Raw genomic sequence first — 23043 nt, 5'->3', positions numbered from 1 at the left:
CCTGGCACAGAGCAGTCATGCAGAGTGCCCTGGGTTTCCCAAAGTATATGGACCATGTAAACTTTCTTCAATCCTTGCAAACACTAGTGGGCACTTATTTAAAGATCAACCACCACAACAAAAATAATTTTAAAATACTACTGCTTGTTGGTATTTATTGTGAAAAGTCAGTAGGACAGAAAGAAACAAAAAGAAATATGGTGATTTTAAATCATGTCCACAAACTCTTTGAGGTGGGGTTTGTGGTCTTCTCCCTGAACCTGGGCATACTTATAACCTACTTTTAATCATTAGAATGTGGCGGAAGTGACAGTGACAGTTTCTGGGCACAAATCTTGGGTTACTTGCACTTGGAACCTAGTCGCCATGCTGTGAAGAAGCTCAGGTCAGTGCAGACACCACATGCAGATGTTCTGATCAGCAATTTCTGCTCAGGTCCCAGCCCACAGCTACTCTCAACTAGATGAGCTCAGATGACACCAGCCCCAGCCATCAAGTCACCCTGAACCTCTGAATTTTTACAGCTGAGCCCTTAGATATTGTGGAAAAAGAAAAGCTGTCCCTGCTCTGTCCAGTCCAGATTTCAGACCCACAGAGTTAGTGAGCAAAAGAACTATTTAATGCCGTTAAATTCTATGACAGTTTGTTGCTGCTGCTGCTAAGTCGCTTCAGTCGTGTCCAACTCTGTGCCACCCCAGAGACGGCAGCCCACCAGGCTCCCCCGTCCCTGTGACAGTTTGTTACACAGCAATAAATAACCTGAACATAGGTATTAAAGTGACTTTGTTACGTGAGGGAGAAAGCAGAGTGAAGACAGTTTCTGAATGTGCCCAATGTGACAAACCTTAGGTTTTCTCATTTTCTCCTCCCAGTGGTCAAGGAAGGAAGGTTCTATTGCTCCCATTTTGAAGATGGGCAATGCCTAAGTTATGGGAGTTAAATTACATTTCCTGGGATACACACTCTCTCTCTCTTCTTGTTAGCTGAGAGAGGATCTGAAGTATATATTTTGTCAAGTGATTTAGTGTTTGGGTGCTCTGCCTGATTTCCTTTACCAAAACCCCTTCATGCCCCCTCAACTCCTGTTATGTGATGTCAAGAGGAGAGTGAAAAAGTTGGCTTAAAGCTCAACATTCAGAAAACTAAGATCATGGCATCTGGTCCCATCACTTCATGGCAAATAGATGGGGAAACAGTGGAAACAGCAGCTGACTTTATTTTGGGGGGCTCCAAAATCACTGCAGATGGTGACTGCAGCCATGAAATTAAAAGACGTTCAAAATCACTGCAGATGGTGATTGCAGCCATGAAATTAAAAGACGTTTACTCCGTGGAAGGAAAGTTATGATCAACCTGAGTTCGATCCCTGGGTTGGGAAGATCCCCTGGAGGAGGGCATGGCAACCCACTCCAGTGTTCTTTCCTGGAGAATCGCATCAACAGAGGAGCCTGGAGGACTACAGTCCATGGGGTCACAAAGAGTCGGACATGACTGAGCGATTTACCACACAAGCATATACGGAGATTTTGTTAAATAACAGGATCAATACTTCTTCATGCATTTTCTCTTTTACTCTTCACAACACTTCTATATGGTATGTACTTCCATTTCTAGTTCACAGATGAGGAAAAAAACATTTAGAGAAAATACATAACTGGTCAATTATTATGCAATCAGCAAGAAGTTTAAAGTTGGGGTTTTATTAAATATGTCTATATATTGGATCTCTTTTTGAAGGTGCCATTTTATTCCTGAACCATTTTTCATCCCCTTTCTAGCCATAAATGGACTCTTCTCACTTATCAGTTCAGTTCAGTCACTCAGTCATATCCAACTCTTTGTGACCCTATGGACTGCAGCATGCCAGGCTTCCCTGTTCATCACCAACTCCTGGAGTTTACCCAAACTCATGTCCATTGAGTCAGTGATGCCATCCAACCATCTCATCCTCTGTCATCCCCTTCTCCTCCTGCCCTCAATTTTCCCCAGCATCAGGGTCTTTTCCAATGAGTCAGCTCTTCGCAACAGGTGGCCAAAGTATTGGAGTTTCAGCTTCAGCATCAGTCCTTCCAATGAACACCCAGGACTGATCTCCTTTAGGATGGACTGGTTGGATCTCCTTGCAGTCTAAGGGACTCTCAAGAATCTTCTCCAACAGCACAGTTCAAAAGCATCGATTCTTTGGTGCTCAGCTTTCTTTGTAGTTCAACTCACATCCGTACATGACCACTGGAAAAACCATAGCCTTGACTAGATGGACCTTTGTTGGAAAAATAATGTCTCTGCTTTTTAATATGGTGTCTAGGTTGGTCATAACTTTCCTTCCAAGAGTAAGCATCTTTTAATTTCACTTATAGGTCTAGGTATACAATATCCAATGTAATAGTACCTTCAAGTTAATGACATGTCCCCATTCTATTATCCCTTTTCTATCCTGGCACAAATCATGCTGCATTGGGTCCTGGATGAAGGGCAAAGAATAGAATGAGGCTCACCAAAAATTTTCTGCCCCTACCCAAAAGTTTATTCTGTATGCCACAAGAATGCTTTCTACAAGTCTGCTGTCCTTTCCCAATATGGTGGTTTTAAAGTTTGGTTAACTAGAGGTTTCGCTTTCCCTAAAGGGAATAGAAATCTCCACACCTGATACAATACTTACAACTGTGTGGATCTTCTGGTGAAGAAAAAAGATCTTGACCTGGTTCTTGGGCCAGTATTGTTAAATAGGATATCAGCTCTGGATTTACTTCATTACAGTGATACTGAATGAGGAGTCACTATAGGATCTGGGATGACAATGCCTGTGACTCGCATCATATTAAACAGGCACAGGCAGCACACCAGGGACTATATGCCGAAGGTCCAAAGTTGTGGAACATTCTAGTTCTGCTGGTTCTGGCTGTTCTTTATTTAGCTCATGGTTTGGATATGGGATTCCACCACTTCAGCTCAATGTCAAACTGAGCTCCTTTTTATACTACTTGTTTGGAGTATTCAATCAGTTCCCAGTTTCTCCATAAGAAATTACTCTGTAACACCTGGACGGCTGAAGACAAATATACATCCAGGGATGTATACATGAGAAGGGAAAAGCTACCCACTCGAGTATGCTGGCCTGGAGAATTCCAAGGGCCGTATAGTCCATGGAATCACAAAGAGTCGGACACAACTGAGCGACTTTTACTTCACTTTATAAAACTTTGCTTTCAAGTTTTGAAGGTAGCTCAGGATTCATATCAGGAGCTCCTGGTCCCTCTGCCCCATTAGGGTCCTTAGAGGTATCACTCACAAGCAGGCAACAGATGAGAGCATAGACTACAAACCATCATCTCAGAAACGATGGCCTCAGCTCAGCAGCCTATCACTTTGAAGATGATGACCTCTGCCCGGTAGTTGAACACATTGCAAATGATGATCTCAGCACAATGTAGCAGTCCAAGCCTTGATGCTGACACTGCCAGATGTCCTATCACCACAGTCCGATGCCGAAACCCACCCAAAAAATTCTGACCAGACTCACTTTCTCTGTTCCCAGACTCAATCCCTGACTCTTCCACCCCACCTGTTTATCCACCTGAATCGCCTATAGTTTCCCCAACTGCCCTTTCTTCTCTCTCTCTCTCCTCCTACCTTATCCATCAGTTTCAATCTATGCAGGCCTCTGTTCCCTACACAGATGATGCCAGTGGCACCATGGTTACTGTCCACTACTTAACTGAAGTTCCTACACATCCTACTTACCTACATCTCTAAGATTTCATATCCTCTCATATACCATGTAATGACAGCTTGCAAGGAACTAAAGCCTGTTGGCAGGCCCCAATATCTATCCTGCTGCATCAAGGAACTCCCCATAGATTATTCAGATTTTTTCTTAACCCACTCTTTTCCATCTTCATGCACTGCCTCTTGGTGTAAACTAGCACTCTATACGCTTTCTGATATATTCTTATTGGTGCCACTTCATTTAGTTTCTCCTCTTGGGTACCTATTAGTAATGATGGCTCAGTGGTAATGAATCCCCCTGCAGTACAGGAGACGCAGGAGATGTAGGTTCAATCCCTGGGTCGGGAAGATACCTTGGAGGGGGGCATGGCAACCCACTCCAGTATTCTTGCCTTGAGAATCTCATCGACAGAAGAGCCTGGAGGGCTACAGTCCAAAGGGTCCCAAAGACTCGGACATGACTGAGTGAGCAAATGAGCAAATCTTGGGTACCTAAAACCTGAATTCGGAGAAGGCAATGGCACCCCACTCCAGTACTCTTGCCTGGAAAATCCCATGGGCAGAGGAGCCTGGTAGGCTGCAGTCCATGGGGTCGCAAAGAGTCAGAAACGACTGAGTGACTTCACTTTCACTTCTCACTTTCATGCATTGGAGAAGGAAATGGAATCCTCACCTCCACTATCTCTCCACAAAGGCCTAAAACTCTGCCTACTACTATGTATTTCATTTGGTAGCTGGCCGTGATTACTGTCCCTGTAATTGTTTCCACATCATTTTCCGTTGTAAACTCCACAACTGCAGTAGTTATGATTTTCCCTTGTCCAACAACCCCACACTACATGCTCCACTATTTTGCAGTCTCATCATACCCAAGGCCTCCTTTCTGTGACTTGCTGGATAATATCTGTGTAACATGTTCCCTAAGAGCTGAACTACTAACAATGCTGGGCATACGAACTGGTGCTCCAGCCTGAACAACCACTCCTGCAACTAATCCCTATCCCCTTGGAGGTGTTTGATGTCCATATTGACTACTCATCATTCTCTCCTTATCTGCCCCCTGCATTTCTTTCCAGCATTCTCTTAACCTCATTAAATTTCCATTCATGGACCCCATATCCCTTCTGTCTCCCATCATCAATCAATATTATAAACAGCCATGCCCCTCCATTAAGACTATTTGACCCTCACATGTCTGCACTGATTTAAACTTTCCCATCAGAAACTCTATCCTCCAAGCCCCTTGGGGCTACTTGTTCTCCTGTGGTATCACACCTATTCAGTAGGGTAGCATATTCTATTCTTCCATTCCTCCCCCTTCCATGCTATGCAATTTGACCTTTGTTTTATGCATATTTAGTCTCTGATCTCCCTACATACAACTAGAAATTTAATTTCTCTCATCTAGTTTTCCCACAAAAAGAAGCAGCAAATTATCTTTTTACCTATTATATTAGGCCTCTTTGCAATCACTGGTATAAGAGGGTCAAATTTAGGTATTTTCAATTTATTATCACAAACTTAACACATATAGGCCACCCAGACAATGATATCACTTCCTTAGAAGCCCTTAATATGGCTTAAATCTCTCTAGCTGCTATGGTAACTAATAAAAGTTAGCATTGAACTACCTATTGCCATATCAAGGTGAAGTTTGGGCCTTAAATGTGGGCCAATAGTACAGGAAAGGTCTTCAGAATATTCCAACAGATAGAACAAACCAAAATAATAAATAATATTACAAAAGTACTTAGATTCCCTGGGCCCTGGCTGATTTATTCTCCTGGATGTCTCCTTCTGTCTACAGTGACAATACTCTACTATCTTCCAGGGAGCTGTAATAACTGCTTGTTGTTGTTCAGTCGCTCAGTCATGTCCGACTCTTTGAGACCCCATGGACTGCAGCAAGCAAGGCTTCCCTGTCCTTCACTATCTCCCAGAGCTTGCTCAAACTCATGTCCACTGAGTCAGTGATGCCATCCAACCATCTCCTCCTCTGTTGTCCCCTTTTCCTCCTGCCTTCAATCTTTCCCAACATCAGGGTCTTTTCCAATGAGTCAGCTCTTCACATGAGGTGGTCAAAGTATTGGAGCTTCAGCTTCAGCATCAGTCCTTTCAATGAATATTCAGGGCTGATTTCCTTTAGGATTGACTAGTTTGATCTCCTGGCTGTCCAAGGAACTCTCAAGAGTCTTATTCAGCACCACAGTTCAAAGGTGCTTTGGTGCTCAGTCATTTTTTTAATTGTCCAGCTATCACATCCATACATGACTACTGGAAAAACCATAGCTTTGATTATATGGACCTTTGTAGGTAAAGCAATGTCTCTGCATTTTAATACACTATCTAGGTTTGTCATTGCTTTTCTTCCAAGGAGCAAGCGTCTTTTAATTTCGTGGCTTCAGTCACCATCCACGGTGATTTATTTTGAGCTGGTTTTACAAACTTGATCTCTCTCAAGAATAAGCTTATTTACAAGAAACATGGTAGGTTGCTGTGCTAACTCAGACATCAGGGATACATTTTTAAGATCCCTGGAAAAACTTGTGTCCTCACTGATATGTGATTTAGTACCAGCATCCTCTTGGCCACATTTCCTATTTGTGTCTGTTGCCTCCTTCAGCATCCTGATAAGGCTCACCCTTCCCACACCCATACTCCTGTCCTTCCTCCAACTGGTTTGACTCTGCCTAGGCAAGCAGGAGCACTTGCCCTGCTGAATCCTACCAGGGGCCCCTGCTCCCACCCACTGTAACCAGGCTCCTTTCTATCTCATTCAGTGTTACAAATCTGGAAAGGGAAACCACCATCATTTCACATACACATCCTTTTAAGCCACAAGGGCAGAGGAGGAAGAAGAGATGGGAACTCTGAGAAATAATAAAAATGTTATAATCTGAAAAATCTGTCTTTTTTGGAGAGGAAAACCAAATAAGGGAGGATTCTGTCCTTTTGGAGACAAAAGCCAAAAGCAAATTCATTCATTTAATTCAATACACACTTACTAAATGTAGTTCCGGGAGTGGTACTAGATATTGGAGAAATAAAGGTGACTAAGAGAACATATTATTTGACCTCAGAGAGTTTGTAATCTGATGGAGCCATCAGGCTTCTGATACATGTAAAGAGTGCTATGAGGATATCCCAGGATGAAAGGGGAGCAATCCTTGTTGGGTGATTAACTGAATATAGGGGATTCACTGAGGATTCACAAACAAGTGACTTCTAAATTTGTGTTTAAGGATGAAAAGGAGAGGAGGAGTTTGAGGGTATTTTAGATATAATATATCAGAATTCAAAAGAGATGAGCATGTATGATGTCAGGAAGACATGGGAAAATATGACCCATTCAAAGGTCAGTGTGTGATTGAATTTAGCTGAACTATAGGGAGTAAATAGCTTCCCAGGTAGCTCCGTGGTAAAGAATCTGCCTGCCAATGCAGGAGATGCAAGACACGCAAGTTCGATCAAAGGTCGACAAAATCCCCTGGAGGAGGAAAGGGCAACCCACTCCAGTGTTCTTGCCTGGGAAATCCCAGGACAGAGGAGCCTGGCAGGCTACGGTCCATGATGTCGCAAGAGTCAGATACAACTTAGCGACTAAACCACCACCACCAACATAGGGAGTAAACGGAGAAGAAGCTAAAGAAAGAAATGTCATGAGTCAAATCATGAAGAGTCTTGGATGATGTATCAAGGGATCTGGATTTTATTCTTTGATTAGTGGGAGTTCCTAAAGAGTTTAAAGCAAGGAAGTAACAGAATCAAATTTGTTTTTGAGATATAGTACTTTGACAGCACTGTGGAGGTCAATTTAAGTAGGAGAGGCCGGTAAAAAAGAATTTAGTAGTAATCCACAGTTTTATTGATGCAACAGTACTAAAATTAAATCATTGACAATAGAAATAAAGAGGGGAGAACAAAACCAAGTGATAATTAGGAGGTAGGACCTGGCAGCTAAGTGGATGAAGGAGAATAAGAAGAAGTGACCAAAAATGACTTCAAAATTTCTGACTTGGACTATGTGGCTGATTGTTAAGATAGGAGATATGAGAGAGAGAGAGAGAGACATTTCGTGGAAGAAGAGGAAAGAAAAAAAGGGGAAGACTTTTATATTGTATATTCAGTTTGATAATCTCTGAAGAGTGTCTTAGAAGCAACTGAGTGTATGGGTCTTCGGTTTAGGAACAAGATCAAGACACTTAGATGTTTGAATCATCAGCCTATAGATGGCCATTAATTAAGGCTAAGAACCTGACTGGGCTCATGTAACAAGCTCATATAAAATGAAATGAGAATGGGCTAAAAATAAAGCCCAACGCAGGAAAGGCTAATATATTAGAGGTAGTTAGAGAAAGAAAACCAGCAAGGGAGATTGAAACACACTAGGCACATTGCATGAGAATCACAAGAAAATGGTGTCACACAATCAAAGGTAGGAAGTATCAGTTGATGAAGAGTTCAAATAAGATAAAGACTAAAAAGTGTCTGCTGGAGTTAGCTTTGATAAGAGCTATTTTACTGGAGGGGAAGGGGGCTGTATTCTACAGTAGGTTCAAGAAGGAATGGGAAGTAAAAAAAGTGCAGAGAATTATAAGAGACAATTCCTTTTAAAAGTATTGATTGTGAAAACAATGACCAAAGAACCGCCATCTTTTTATTGACTGCAATGAAAAAGCCAGTAGATGGTGAAATGTCAAAGATCCAGGGAAGAGAAAGGACAATTTAAGGAGGAAGGTCCTAATGTCACAGGAGGGGAGGGGAGTTTTGGAACACAGATGTAGGATTTAGTTTTGAAAAAGAAGGTTTCCCATTCTACTAAATTTCTACAGATGATGATAAGGGTGAATACAGATATAGATACTGTCATGAGGGATGGAGGAGGAACTTTAGGGAATCCCATGTTTTGGACTCTGTTTTCTCTGCCAAGTAGATGAGGTCATTTGATGGAAACAGAAGACTGAAGGACAGTAATGAATGTCTGAAATAACTACTGAGTGAAAGCAGAGAGAGAGCCAGTCAGGGACACATAGAAGCATTCCTTTTTTCTTTTAAAAAATCAATCCATTGAAGCTTTGGCTAGCACTGAAGGCCATGTTGAGACTGTAGAACTAGAGCTTATAGAGGCACATGTGTTTGGAGATATGCTACTAAGGAAAATAACAAAGGAAAGCTATGATTAGCACCCTTAGGTGAAGTAGGAAAAAAAAAACAGACAGTTAAATAAAATTGAGTTTGAATGCATCCAAGCAAGGGGGTAGGATGGTCAAGAAGGACAGAAGGGTGAGTGTATTGGCAAGAAAGTGGTTAAAGTTATGAATTGGCAAGTTAGAGAAAATAGAATGTCAAATACTTGAGATCTCTATGAGATTGTACACTAATTTTAGTGGGGAAAAAAAGGAAAGACACGTGAAAATGTAGGAGGTGGTAATTAGAAAGTAGCACTAGAGTTTAAAATGTTGGAAGTATGAATGAATGTTATGAATTATGACTGTGTCCAGGATGTAACCATGAGAGGGTATTCCTGGTATGGAAGAAAGGGGAAAACACTGAAATTAAGTAACCCAAGAATCCATGATACTAGGGAGTTAGTTGACTTGTGTAAGAAGATATTGAAGGCAGGGAAGATAAGATAGATAGGATAGATGGTAAGGACACGAATATAAGGAAAATGATCAGGGGGTTGGTAGAGAGTAATAATCAAGAAAGGTAGCTGATTATGTACAATCAGATGGCGTGAGAGGAAGTTTTTATATGGAGGTATAAAAATAATGCTTTAGAAGTGGCCACTGGGTCTTAGAGACATCTCTGACTGTGGTATGGGAGCTTGAAAGAACTACCAATTTTTCCATGAAGTGCTAGTGCTAAGTTGCTTCGGTTGTGTCTGACTCTTTGTGACTCTATGGACTATAGCCTGCCAAGCCCCTTTGTCCATGGGATTTCCCAGGCAGGAATACTGGAGTGGACTGCCATTTCCCTCTCCAGGGGATCTTCCCAACCCAGGGATCAAACTTGTGTTTCTTAATGTCTCCTGCATTGACAGGCAGGTTCTTTATCACTAGTGCCACCTGGGAATCCCAAATCGAAACAGAGACTGGCAAAGGATAATGGGTGAAAGACAGGGAAGACCAGCAGTCCATTAAATACACACAAGATATGGATGAGAATGACTCGACTCATCGTTACCCTGTCACTTTTAGCTTATGGATTATTACTATTTAATATCTGTCTCTGGTGGCTCAGATGGTAAAGACTCTGCCTGCAATGAAGGAGACCCAGCTTTGATCCCTTGATCAGGAAGATCCCCTGGAGAAGGGAATGGCTACCCACTCCAGTATTCTGGCCTGGAGAATTCCATGGACAGAGAATACCATCCATGGAGTTGCAAAGATTCAGACACGACTCAGTGACTACACTTTCACTTTTTTAACTCCACCCAACACACACATTAGTATACATCCTTTTTCACACTACCTCTCTCTGACGGTTGTTTCTACTTTTCTCAAGAATTCTTATAACGGATCAAGATAGTGGAATTTCTATAGAGCTTTATAACAGTAGTAGCTAGCATTTGTTAGGTGTTTCCCATGCATTATATCATATAACAATTTAATTAAAAAGTACTGTTATCCCCATTTTTTAAGGTGTGGAAACTGAGAGATCAATCTACAGCTAAGTAACACTATTAAGTGATGAATCCAAGATTCTCATGCAGATATCCAGGCTGTAGCTCCTAAATTACCATACCACAGTATCTTTTTTTTTTACCAGCTTTTAATGGGAATTGCAAAAAGACATCATAGTATATCATTTGTAATGCCCTTTCTATTTCTAACATTTTGTTAAAGACAATCCATTACTAATAAAATCACACAATTTTAGTGTTAAAATAGAAAGTAACAATTCTTTTTTGTCACTCCTTTTATAGACAAAGAAAATGAGACTATCAGAGGAAAAATGACTAGTCCAATAACATAGAGCTCATTAGTGACAGAACTGAGAATCGAACCCGTCTTCTTTACTGCAAAATCTCACAAACATTAACAAGTTATTTCCTCCAGTGGCCTACTGCAGCGAGTGGAAGTGCATCAATAGTAACTTCCTTTGCTATAGGGTTTTGTGTTAAACAATGCCTTTTTTTTTCTTTTACTGAAGTATAGCTGATTTACAATGTTGTGCTAATTTCAGGTGTTTATATCATCTATCTCCATCATTCATTTGCACAAAGAGAAATCCTGCTATAAAATGCTTTAGCTAAGCAATTAGCTGATGAGACACAGGAAAGTTATTTTTAATGAAGAAGAGGAAGAAAGGAAAGATCTACAACTAGAGAAAGGCAGACCAGTGCAGATACCAGAGTTCTTGCCTTGAAAGTAAGGGAACAAACAGAAGAGGGACGTTGAACACTGGAGAAATGAAGTCTAAAGAGGTACTAAAGAGAGTACTGGGGTGCTGATAAAGGAAAATGCTCGTGGATGGTAAAAATAAATCTCACCTACCTTTTAATATCATGAATAAAATTTGAAAAAGGCTTTGCTATTTACAAAGTGCTTTATGTAAAGCAGTTCCTGCAGAGTCTGCCTTTAGTACGCATTTAATAAATGTTAGCTTTATTTTTCTTTTCCTTCTGTCTTTCCATTCTTGAAGATATTTTGAGATATATCAGGTTGGGCAGTGTTGTGTCTGTTTTAACAGCAGGCTGTGTCTTATAGTGGGGCAAAAATGGACTTTGGAGCCTGCCTGACAGGACTTGAATCCTGTTGCAATCACTTATTAGTTGGTGGTAAGCAGGTGAAAGCACAATTCCATCCTGAGAAAGATATTCAGGCTATTTTACCCTGAATTTCAATTGTTTTCCCTGAAAATATTCCAGGGAGAGGGCTAAGAGGCTTCTGAGAGCTCCCAACATGCTGTTTCCAAATTCAGATGAAATCTTGACGGGAAAAGAGGCCCCAGACTTTTGGAAGGACAGATTTGTATTTTTACCTTCTCAGTGCTACCTTGGTAGTCCTTTCTTGTAGCTCTTTATCTAATAACCTCTCAAAGAAATGAACCTTCTCATATCAACTATTAATAACACATTTGGCCAGAGTGTAAGTTTACAGGCTGCTGTGAGTATAGGAATGCAACAGAGGAAAATGGAAGACAGAAGACATGAGTGCTGTACTTTACAATTATAACCGTTGCTGGCTGACAGCTCATACTTTTTAAGCAAAAGAAAGTACTATTGTTTTATGTGGCCTTTAGAAAATGAAAGGGCTTTCTATGTGATTATTAAAGGGAGAAGAAAGCTTTTACAACCCTTTAAAATCAAGCTGGATCTCACTATAAAGAAATCAAAGCAGAAGATGTTACCAAAATGATGGATGAGCTGCAGATATTGAAAAGATAAAGGGTGGTTTGCCATATTTTCTGGTACCATATTCACTTGATCAAGCTCCTCAGAGGGCTCTGGTAAAAAGGCTCAGTGGTAAAGAGAACCACCTTCAACTATTGATGCTACTATGGGTGTAAGAAGAAGTGGCTATACATTATGTAAAGTTTAAAAATAAAATAAAATTTAAAAAAAAAAGAAGAAGAAGTGGCTATACAGATGTCATACAGTTGCTGTCTCTAGGATAGACACTTATAAGTGACTGTCTAAGACCTATGATCATCACCTATATGTAACTATCTGATAAAAGAAAATATTACATACCAAGACATAGGGAAGTCTTTCTGGCTTATACATGAGTTAGCTTGAGTTTTATGCTAACTAAAATAGTCTGTCAAACATACATTGTACATCTGCTTTAATTATTAAAGAAAAGGCCACACTGATCAGAAGTAAAGAATGTCCATGTTAAAAATAAAGATTAAATGTCCTTTCTGAGATGCTAATGCTGGTACTCCTGTGATGATAGACTCCCTTCCTAGCTGCCAAGGCCATACCATATGTGCTGTCTGGGTATGTGCTGGTCTGTCTTTTAGAGACATTGAAGAAATGTATCCCTGATTTGTTCAGTGTTCTTTGTTCTGACAAGATATAAAACTGCTGAAAACCCTGCTTTTCTGGAGCAGGCTTCTGGGCAAGCCCTATTTGGCTCAAATAAAATTCCTTTCGATTCTTATTATTGACTATTTACTGATTATTTTCATAGACACATCTGTCATCTTCTTGGTATAGTCTGAGACTTTCTCAATGCCTGGAGATAGGAGAAGCCCTCAGGAACAATGCTCAGGATAGGTAGCATATAGATGTTTGGGTGGGAAAATACTGGCTCCTGTGTCAGCAGGAACTTCTGACATAATTTCACAATCCAGATGAGTCATCAGTCTGATCTGCTACTGTTTTTGGGCAGATGTCTATTTGAGCATATTTAAGCATCATGATGACATGGAGCACTCATTTTGTTTTACATGTGGCAATGTTCTGAAAGGGTCTGGAAATCCCTATTCTTATTTAACTAAGATGTATTGCTGTTGTTTAGTCACAAAGTCATTCTGACTCTTTTGTGACCCCATGGATTGTAGCCAGCCAGGCTCCTCTGTAGATGGGATTTCCCAGGCAAAAATACTGGAGTGGGTTGCCATTTCCTTCTGTAGAGTATCTTCCCTGATCAGGGATTGAACCTGCGTCTCCTGAATGGGCAGGTAATTCTTTACTACTGAGCCACCAGGGAAGCCCCGACTAAGATATAGTATATGTGAAATAAAAGGAGAGATGAAGCTAAAATGTCAGGGTAAGGAGTTTTCATGCAGTTCAGGATGCAGTAGGGAAATATGGAATGGTTTCTGAGAGATATGATAAGTGCCATGTTTTAAAAAATGAATTGGCATAATAATAGTAACAAACTCTATTAAGCATACTGGTACCACTTTATAAAAAAATGTGTGTGTTTGTGTGTGTGTGGTAATCCCACAACAACCTTAAGAATTAGATGCTACTAAAATTCTTATTTTTTTTACAGGTGAAGAAAACAAACAAACAAAAAAACAAAACTAAAAGAGGTTAATTCTTTTACCCACTGTCACAGGAAGAGTAAATGACAGAGCCAGGATTATGTCCTTTAATTTTTTATTAGAATTGAACTCAACAGTTCTTTTTAGATTTGCTACACACATTGCTTTTAAAGTTCACTCTCTCCAAACTACCAAAAAGTAACAAAAGAACAGGCATTAGTTCCAATAGAATAGAAAGAATATTACTTTGTAGAGGAAATAAAAATCTTCTCTCACATTTTTTTTTCTAGCTGCTGTAGGCCAGCCTTACAATTGGCATTCATAGAGCAGAAAATATGTGAATCTTTTGATCAAGACAGCTTGACCTGGTGCCAGGTCTCTGAACGTAGGGGCAATATATTTGCTCTTCAGCTCATCCCACCCATTTTGGCTTCTATAAACTTCCTCACTGTGCTTGAAATTCTAACTACCCTCTTTACCTTGTCTTTCTGTATTATGAGCCTCCGTAAATTTCTTCAGCATGACTGTACCTGTCCTGAGGATTACCCCATCATACACATCTACCAATCCTATGTCTTTTGCTTGCTAGCTTCTCATTTGATCTTTGCCTTGCTCTTTGATTTGGGGGTGATTTCAGGTTTCTAGCTACTTTTCTGCCTGGATCACCATAGCCTGTACCCTTGACTTCAAGCCCATTCTTTACCTGTGGATGTCTGTAGTATTGTGGAAATAAAAATTCTAATAATGCAGAGAATTCACCACAAAGTGTAGAAAGGAAAGAACGATGTTTGATTTTTAAATAAACACATGCTATTCATGTTATGTGCACATAGGCAGTTTGTATAAAACTTAAAAAAGTCAGGCCATTTTCACACACATTTATATAGACAGTTTGCAGCCATACAAAACACACATCCTTCAACTTTTATGGTATTCTTGTGTTCCCTACAAGAGGACATAACAGAACAATTTGTGTATATATATATTTTTCCGTATAGTTCATCCTAAGTTCACTTAAGAATTGAGATAGCTATTTGCTCTAGTTAATTGCCGTCACCCATGGGAATAGTAAATCCTCTCTTATCTCTTCTATAAGCAAATGATTACAGCCTAAGACAGACAGCTAGTTAAACTATCTAGGTGCCAGGAAAACTCCTAGATGTTTACATTTCAAAGGTGATGAAATCCAGACCCCTGAAGAGAGTTATTTACATTCCAAATGTTAGATTAAGGACTGGTTGAATTGGGTCTCCCAAAGAAAGAGTTTTAGAAGGAGAGGGCAAATGATCTATTTGTCCATGAAAAACAGACACAATTATTTTTATTTACTCTTAAATTTAGCTCTGTCATTGACAAAACTGGGATTTCAGACCCAAAGAGTAGTGATGGGAGCTGTCTAAAAGGCAGCATCAAGTTGAAAAGACTCAGGAAACCTCATTATTTTAATAAATCACTGAGCACTAATAAGAGTGCTCCTAAGTTCTCCAACAGCATCCCGGGGGGCACACAAGTCTAGGAGCTACCTACTTTCCACCAGTATTAGAGAATTTGTTCATGTTCCTAAGGCAACCAACTACTGGAAAATGGCTAATGTCCACAGGGGAAAAAAAAAGAAGTAAATTCACTCAACAGAGTATTGATTTAGCCTTCTGTTAACATGGATCATTTCTTTTTTTCCCCCAAAGTTTAAACTTTTTACTTTGTATTGGAATATAACAGATTAACAATGTTACAGTAGCTTCAGAATTCAGCCTTTTTTGTTTCAGACAGTGAGTGTTTTTGCTTTCCTAAGTTCATTTGTATTAAGGCTTTTGTCAAAAGAGATCATGCAGAGTGTTATGGTTGGTATTCCAGAAATGCTCTTCAAATCTGACAGTCTAAATGTTTACTTTATTTTTTAAATTAATTTATTTTAATTGGAGGCTAATTACTTTACATGAAATTAAAAGACGCTTACTCCTTGGAAGGAAACAAAATTCATTATTTTTGACTATTTTATGCCAACTTGAATTAAAAAAAATGAAACAAGTCAATTGCTGATGTTTTCAAACAACCTAGCTGAGTGGTTGTTATTAACAGATAAATAAGCATACTTTACATAGATTATACAAAACAGGGTCCTTCTCTGAGATGAGAGGACTCTTCTAGTTTGCTCCAGGTTTGAACTAGAGTAAGGGCTAACATTTCTTTTGATGCATGGACATGATTTAAAGGGTTCAGGCAGTGATAACTGGACTCTGACCAGGAGCCTCAAAACTAATAGAAGGAAAACAGGGAGGCGGGGAACTGGAATCAAAAAAGAGTGGAGGAGAAGCCAAAGAAGGAGGAAGAAGGTTGATTTTTTAACCTGGAGGAGGTTGCAATTGTGGAATGCATAGGTGGAAGCTTGACACAAATAGGAAAAAAAAACAAAACACAATGGCCTTAACACACACAGGACAAACTAAAATTATTTACCACATCTATATTTACATGCACATATGTAAAGAAGTTTAGGGGGAAAATTGATGCCAATTTAAGATTCTGAATGAGTCAAAAATATTTTCATTTTCAGGGTGGGATAAATCATAAGAATAAGAAAGGCAATGAGTGACACCATAGACTGTCATTGCCTGAAGGAACCAATAAGTTACTCCAACTGTTTCCTTTTATGAATGAGAACTGAAGCCCCAAATGAAGAGATTTGTGGACAAAAAATGTTGCCTGTCATTTCTGTAAGCAACTGCCATCAAGTCATCAGCCACTACACTACAATATAGTATAAACATATCTTTAATATGCACCAGGAAACCAAAAAATTCCTGTGATTTGCTTTCTTGTGATATTCACTTTATTGAGGTGGTCTGGAACAGAACCTGCAGTATCTCCAAGGTATGCCTGGGATTCATGAAGAGTATACAGGAACATAGATTTACCTTCTCTCCTAATTCTTTGCATATTCTCTGTAGTTTGAAGCTCAATCATTCTTGTCCCCTCCTTACTCTTACATTTTCCTAGAGTGCAAGTCAGAGTACTGAGATAACTTAGTCATACTATACTTCAGGTCAGAAAACTCGGCTTTATGTGCAGTCTGAGATGACTTCTATGTCTGGGATTCTACCATCTTTCCCAGGACTACTTGCTTTGTGATTTTATTATATCAAAAAAATTGATTCAGAGCAGTAGTGAAGAAGCGAAAGACTAAATATGATATGGTAAATTGCTACCTTGTACCCTGTGAGGGACAGGGCACTTGAAATAAGGAGGTAGCTATGGAAATTAGAAGTCCCCTCTGGTTATTATCTATGACCCACTGTAGTGTCCAATCCATGACCCTTCCCTTTATCTGATATCTGACCCTCACCTCTCAGAGTAATGGGCCCTGAGAACTGTTATGCACAGTAAGTAACTTTGCCTACCTAGTCAGGGCTGACTTGATCTGACTCAAGCTGGGCAATCAAGTATCAGTGGAGGAGCCTTCTTTCCCTCAAAAAGAGGAAGATGTTGTTATCAATGATTTGTAGTGTTAAAACCGGAGAAGGCAATGGCACCCCACTCCAGTACACTTGCCTGGAAAATCCCATGGATGGAGGAGCCTGGTGGGCTGCAGTCCATGGGGTCGCTAGAGTCGGACACGACTGAGCGACTTCACTTTCTCTTTTCACTTTCATGCATTGGAGAAGGAAATGGCAACCCACTCCAGCATTCTTGCCTGGAGAATCCCAGGGACGGGGGAGCCTGGTGGGCTGCCATCTCTGGGGTCGCACAGAGTCGGACACGACTGAAGTGACTTAGCATAGCATAGTGTTAAAACATCCAGAATCTTTCTTTTGTGTGTCTGGGTAATGGAGATGAGAGAAAGTGGGGAAAAGGGAAGAAGATGGAGCAGCTTAACGTAGGGGGCACCTGGCCCAGCAAAGCTTGGGCACTGCTTAGGAAATGCCAGATAAGCTGAGAAGCAGCATGGATGTTACATCTCAGCTAAGCATACCTGCCTAGGCCAAGAAACATACAATGGTTATCAAGTATGACCACTCCCTGTAGGAGATTCTAGCCACAAGTACAGGATGTGCAATCAGTTTGACTCCCTAGCATTTTTAGCTGATCATGCACTTGAAGGATGTGGAAAAACCAAGATAAAAAGGCTTGCAATGAGTGCTGGTAAGGAGAGTTTTCAGTGTTCTGGACATCCACTCCTTCTCACAGGGCAGCTTTCAAAAAATCCCCACCTGAAAATCTTAACCCAGATCTGTGGAGCTTTAAGGCTGAAAGAGATCAATATTTGAGTCCTGCCTGTGGAAGATGGAAGGGAAGAAGTTGTGCCTAACGTGGCCTCAGCCTGGTGCCAAAATGATACTATAGCTGTGCTGGGAACAAACTGCACATTCAATGAAAGCAAGACAAAGAGGACTCTTCTGTGGTCATCTTACAATGGACTCCATCCAAGAAGACTGCCCAGAGAGCACCAAGAGTCCAGCAGAAAAGAAGACCATGAGAAGCTCAGGGGCTGAGAGAGGACTCAAAAATAACAGCTGAAGGGGACATGGCCCATAGTCAGACGTTTCCACTAGGGATCGCCAAAAAGTGAAAGTCACTCAGTTGTGTTTGACTCTCTGTAATCCCATGGACTATATAGCCTGCCAAGCTCCTCTGTCCATGGAATTTTCCAGGCCAGAATACTGGAGTGGGTAGCCATTCCCTTCTCCAGGGTATCTTTGCAACTCAGAAATCGAACCCAGGGATTGCCAAGGAACTTGTTAAAATGTCCTATGAGAGGAGTCACCAACTTCTTACCCACTCTGTTGAAGGTCCTGATGTCGGATGGCAACCATACCAACCAACAAATTCTGTTCTTAATTCTCCTTCCTCTTTCCTATCCGCTACTATAGGTGCTCAAAGGAGTACTTAGTGAATAGGTAACAAAGTCTAGAAAGGAAAGAGTGAAGAGGCCAGTGTTATCCCTCCCCCCATCAATCGTGGGTTTAGGCCAGAGCTAAGAGAGTGAAGTTTCAAACTAAAAATTTGAGTTTTCACATTACGTTTGATGTATTAATTTTTGTGTGACAGAAATCAACTATTATTACATGCGAAAGGAACACCCACATCTGTGAGATATCCCCAAGATTTTTTAAGGACGAGAAAATAATTCCCTTAAGGAAATTTAAAGGTTCAAAGGGAGAAAGAAAAAGTTGCTTTCTGTTTGCTCCCTACTGAATCAAATCCATGCAATAAGCTCAAGTACCAGCAATAGTGAGCTTCCCTGGTGGCTCAGATGGTAAAGAATCTGCCTGCAATGCAGGAGACCTGGCTTCAATCCCTGGGTTGGGAAGATCCCCTTAGAGAAGAGAATGGCTACCCACTCCAGTATTTTTGCCTGGAGAATTCCATGGACAGAGTGAGGTAAGAGATAGACTGGCTCCAGTTTGGACATTTACAATCAGCCAGCTTCCTCTTTGCATTTCCTGAGGCAAGAGATGGTGGGCTCCAGTTGAAGAATTTACAACCAGCCCCCTATTTGCTTGGAAATGGAAATAACAACAGAAACAGGGTAAACAGAGTCTTTGTCTCTTGTAAACATCTCAAGGAATAATCATGGCCAGGACAAGGAGAGGTAAAAACAGTGTCTGAGTAAAGGATAAGGGAGATACCACACACATGCAGAAAGGCTCCTTGGAGTCAAAATTCAGAGAATAACTACAGGCCATAATGAGTCTTGCTTCTCCTGGAAGCCTTCACTTTTAGATCTATCTTGGCTGAGCTCAACATTCAGAAAACGAAGATCATCGCATCTGGTCCCATCACTTCATGGGAAATAGATGAGGAAACAGTGTCAGACTTTATTTTGGGGGACTCCAAAATCACTTCAGATGGTGACTGCAGCCATGAAATTAAAAGATGCTTACTCCTTGGAAGAAAAGTTATGACCAACCTAGATAGCATATTCAAAAGCAGAGACATTACTTTGCCAGCAAAGGTCCGTCAAGTCAAGGCTATGGTTTTTCCAGTGGTCATGTATGGATGTGAGAGTTGGACTGTGAAGAAAGCTGAGTGCCGAAGAATTGATACTTTTGAACTGTGGTGTTGGAGAAGACTTTTGAGAGTCCCTTGGACTGCAAGGAGATCCAGCCAGTCCATTCTAAAAGAGATCAGTCCTGGGTGTTCTTTGGAAGGAATGATGCTGAAGCTGAAACTCCAGTACTTTGGCCACCTCATGCGAAGAGTTGACTCATTGGAAAAGACTCTGATGGTGGGAGGGATTGGGGGCAGGAAGAAAACGGGACGACAGAGGATGAGACGACTGGATGGCATCACTGACTCGATGGACGTGTTTCTGAGTGAACTCCGGGAGATGGTGATGGACAGGGAGGCCTGGTGTGCTGCGATTCATGGGGTCGCAAAGAGTCGGACACGACTGAGTGACTGAACTGAACTGGCTAAGGTGTGCCTGCGCCCCCAGGGGAAGGATCCTGAGACAAATTAACCAAGGGGGGAACAAAGCAAGATGATTGGCCTGAGGGAAGACAAAGAACCAGAAAACTGCCCTTTTATAAAAGATTTAAATTTCCCAAAGGTACAACTCTCTGAATTCTCCTGTACACCTTTCCACAAGTACTTTTCTATAAGCTTTTTACTTTACCACCTGAATTTGCTCTTAACTAGGCAGGCAAAGACTAGGGACCATAGCCACAACTGATGGCTCTTGGGGCCCAGTGGTTAGGAGTCCTGCTCTGGGAAACGAAGACCCTGATTCCAGCTACTGCTCGCTGCTGCTTGCCGCAAGCTGCTGCTTACTGCTGCATATGTCCGAAATTAAGAGGAGCCTGGTGGGCTACAGTCCATGGGGTCGCAAAGAGTCGGACACGACTGAGTGACTAACACACACACACACACACACACACACATACACACATCAGCAATAGTATCAGATGGATCAGAATCCCTGCCACCTGCTTTCTAGTTTTCACATGACCGGAGACCTCACGTGGTCTGCAACATAGGTCCTGCCTGTCTTCACAGGAATGCACCATATATGCATCCAGTACCCTGTCCAGCCAATGCCTTTGCCTCTATCCATCTGGTTGTCACAAAAAGGGGTTTCCTCAGGGACTTCAGGACAAGTCTCAGATCAAAGGGGACACTGGCAAAGTGGTAAGACTGAGCTCTAGCTCTGAATCTTGGAAGTTGGATTACAGAGAGCTAAGCCTCTCAAAACTGGGTCAGCAGAGAGAATATATCCTGACCACAGCAGCTCAAGTTGGTTTCTGTCTCTTGAAATGAACTCTCTTAATTAACACATCTAACTAGTTTATGTTAGTCCCTGATAGGGATACTAGAGAAGATTCATATGTTCACTGGTTTCACTCAAGATAAAGAGTATACATCATTTATTTATTGTTACAGGCAATATTTGTGTTGACACACTTGCTGTGAAATGCAGACATTAATTTTATTACATCTTTCATCACTTATTCAAAATTATAACAACTTGCTCTGTGTCAAGGTCATCTCTAAACATGAGGATGCAGCAGTGAATGAAACAAAGTCATTGTCCTCATGGAATCCTTGTTACTGTAGATGGAGGTGGAGAATAGATAACAGAGAACTAAGCAAATAATTTGGTAATTTTTATAGATAACAGAAGCAAATAAAGAATAGAAATAAGCTAATAAGTGTACAGAAATTATACAATATGAAATAGTGAAACATGTTGTGATAAAATAACAACAGAAAAATACCAGAGCTCACCACACTCAGAGCTCAACAACAGAGTGTTAACAGCTTCCTTATCTCTGGGTAACACCCCTTTCTCCTTTTTGCTAAAATAAGCCCTGGCTCAATCTCTAAAGAATCTGCCTGCAATGTAGGAAACCCTGGTTACATACCTGGATTGGAAATGGAAATCCCCTGGAGAAGGAAATGGCTACACACTCCAGTGTTCTTGCCTGGGAAATCCCATGGACAGAGGAGCCTGGCGGGCTACAGTCCATGGGGTCGCAAAGAGTCAGACATGACTGAGAAACTGAACACAACCCTTTATAACATCTCTGTAACCACTTCTCTGCATTAAATCTCTCTCTACCTAAAATACTTTGAGTGATTTTTTTTTTCTTAACCAGACACCTGAGATAATATTCTGGAAGAGCTAATATCCTGCTAGCTCTTATAAAGAGGTGGAGTCAGGTTTCCCTTTATCTGTGTCTTACATCTGCCACCTCTGTGGGTAGGCCTCACATTTTTATCTCTAAAGAAACATGTCTTCCATGAAAAGCTCCTGACATTTGGTAATTTAGGAAATAGTGTATAGTGATTTAAGAGCATGTACTCTAGAGTCAAACTGCCTGAATTCAAATCCAGCATATGAAGACTATGGCTTAGATGAATGGTTCTCAAATACTGAAAGTCTTGCCACATCAGAATTATCTGGGATCCTTGGCAGAATCTTCATATAATCTGAAAGGGTCTGTGATGGGGCCCAGGAATATGACTTTAAATAAACTCTACAGGATTGAGAACCCCTTCAATTCTTCCATGAAGATTCTGTTAAAAACAATGCAGCAGGAAGGTTTTCATCATGAATATAGGTATTTCTCAAGCATGCCTCATAGAGACCAAGGACAGAGGGTTTTCTGACTTAAATCAACAGAACAGAGTGGTTATTAGGCATGCCTGCAGCTCACATCTGTACTTTTTTTTTTTTTAAGATTTTTTAAAAGCAGTTTTAGTTTACAATAAAATTGAGAGAGAAGTATACCCCCACCCCAACACATGCATAGGTACCCCATTATTAACACTACTCACTAGAATGCTTTTTTTAAAACAGTGGATGAACTTACATTAACTTATAATCACCCAAAGTCCATAGTTTACATTAGGGCTCACTCTTGGTGTTGTACATTCTGTGGGTTTGAACAAAAGTATAATGACCTATATCCATCATTATAATATCATACAGAGTATTTTCACTGCCCTAAAAATCCTCTGTGCTCTGTCTTTGTGAGTGTGTGTGTGTGTGTGCTCTGTCTTTTCATCTCTTCCCCTGACACACACCCCTGGAAGCCACTGATCTTTGTGACAAATCTCCACAGTTTTACCTTTTTTCAGATCATATAGTTGCAATTATACAGTAGTCTTTTAGATTGGCTTCTTTCACTTAGAAATACTCATTTAAGTTTCCTCTGTGGCTTTTTGTGGCTTGATAGCTCATTTCTTTTTAGCACTAAAGAATATTTCATTGTCTGAATGTACACAGTTTATCTATTCACCTACTGAGGGACATCTTGGTTGCTTCCAAGTTTGGGGAATTATAAACAGAGCTGCTATAAAAATTCTTGTGCAGAGTTTTCATTTTTGTAGATAAAAGTTTTCAACTCTTTGAGGTAAACATCAAGGAACGTG

The sequence above is a fragment of the Bubalus kerabau genome, chromosome X (genome assembly GCF_029407905.1).
Source record: "Bubalus kerabau isolate K-KA32 ecotype Philippines breed swamp buffalo chromosome X, PCC_UOA_SB_1v2, whole genome shotgun sequence".
Classification (NCBI taxonomy): Eukaryota; Metazoa; Chordata; class Mammalia; order Artiodactyla; family Bovidae; genus Bubalus; species Bubalus kerabau.
The sequence above is the reverse complement of the archived record's forward strand: the minus strand, read 5'-3'. Positions refer to the sequence as shown.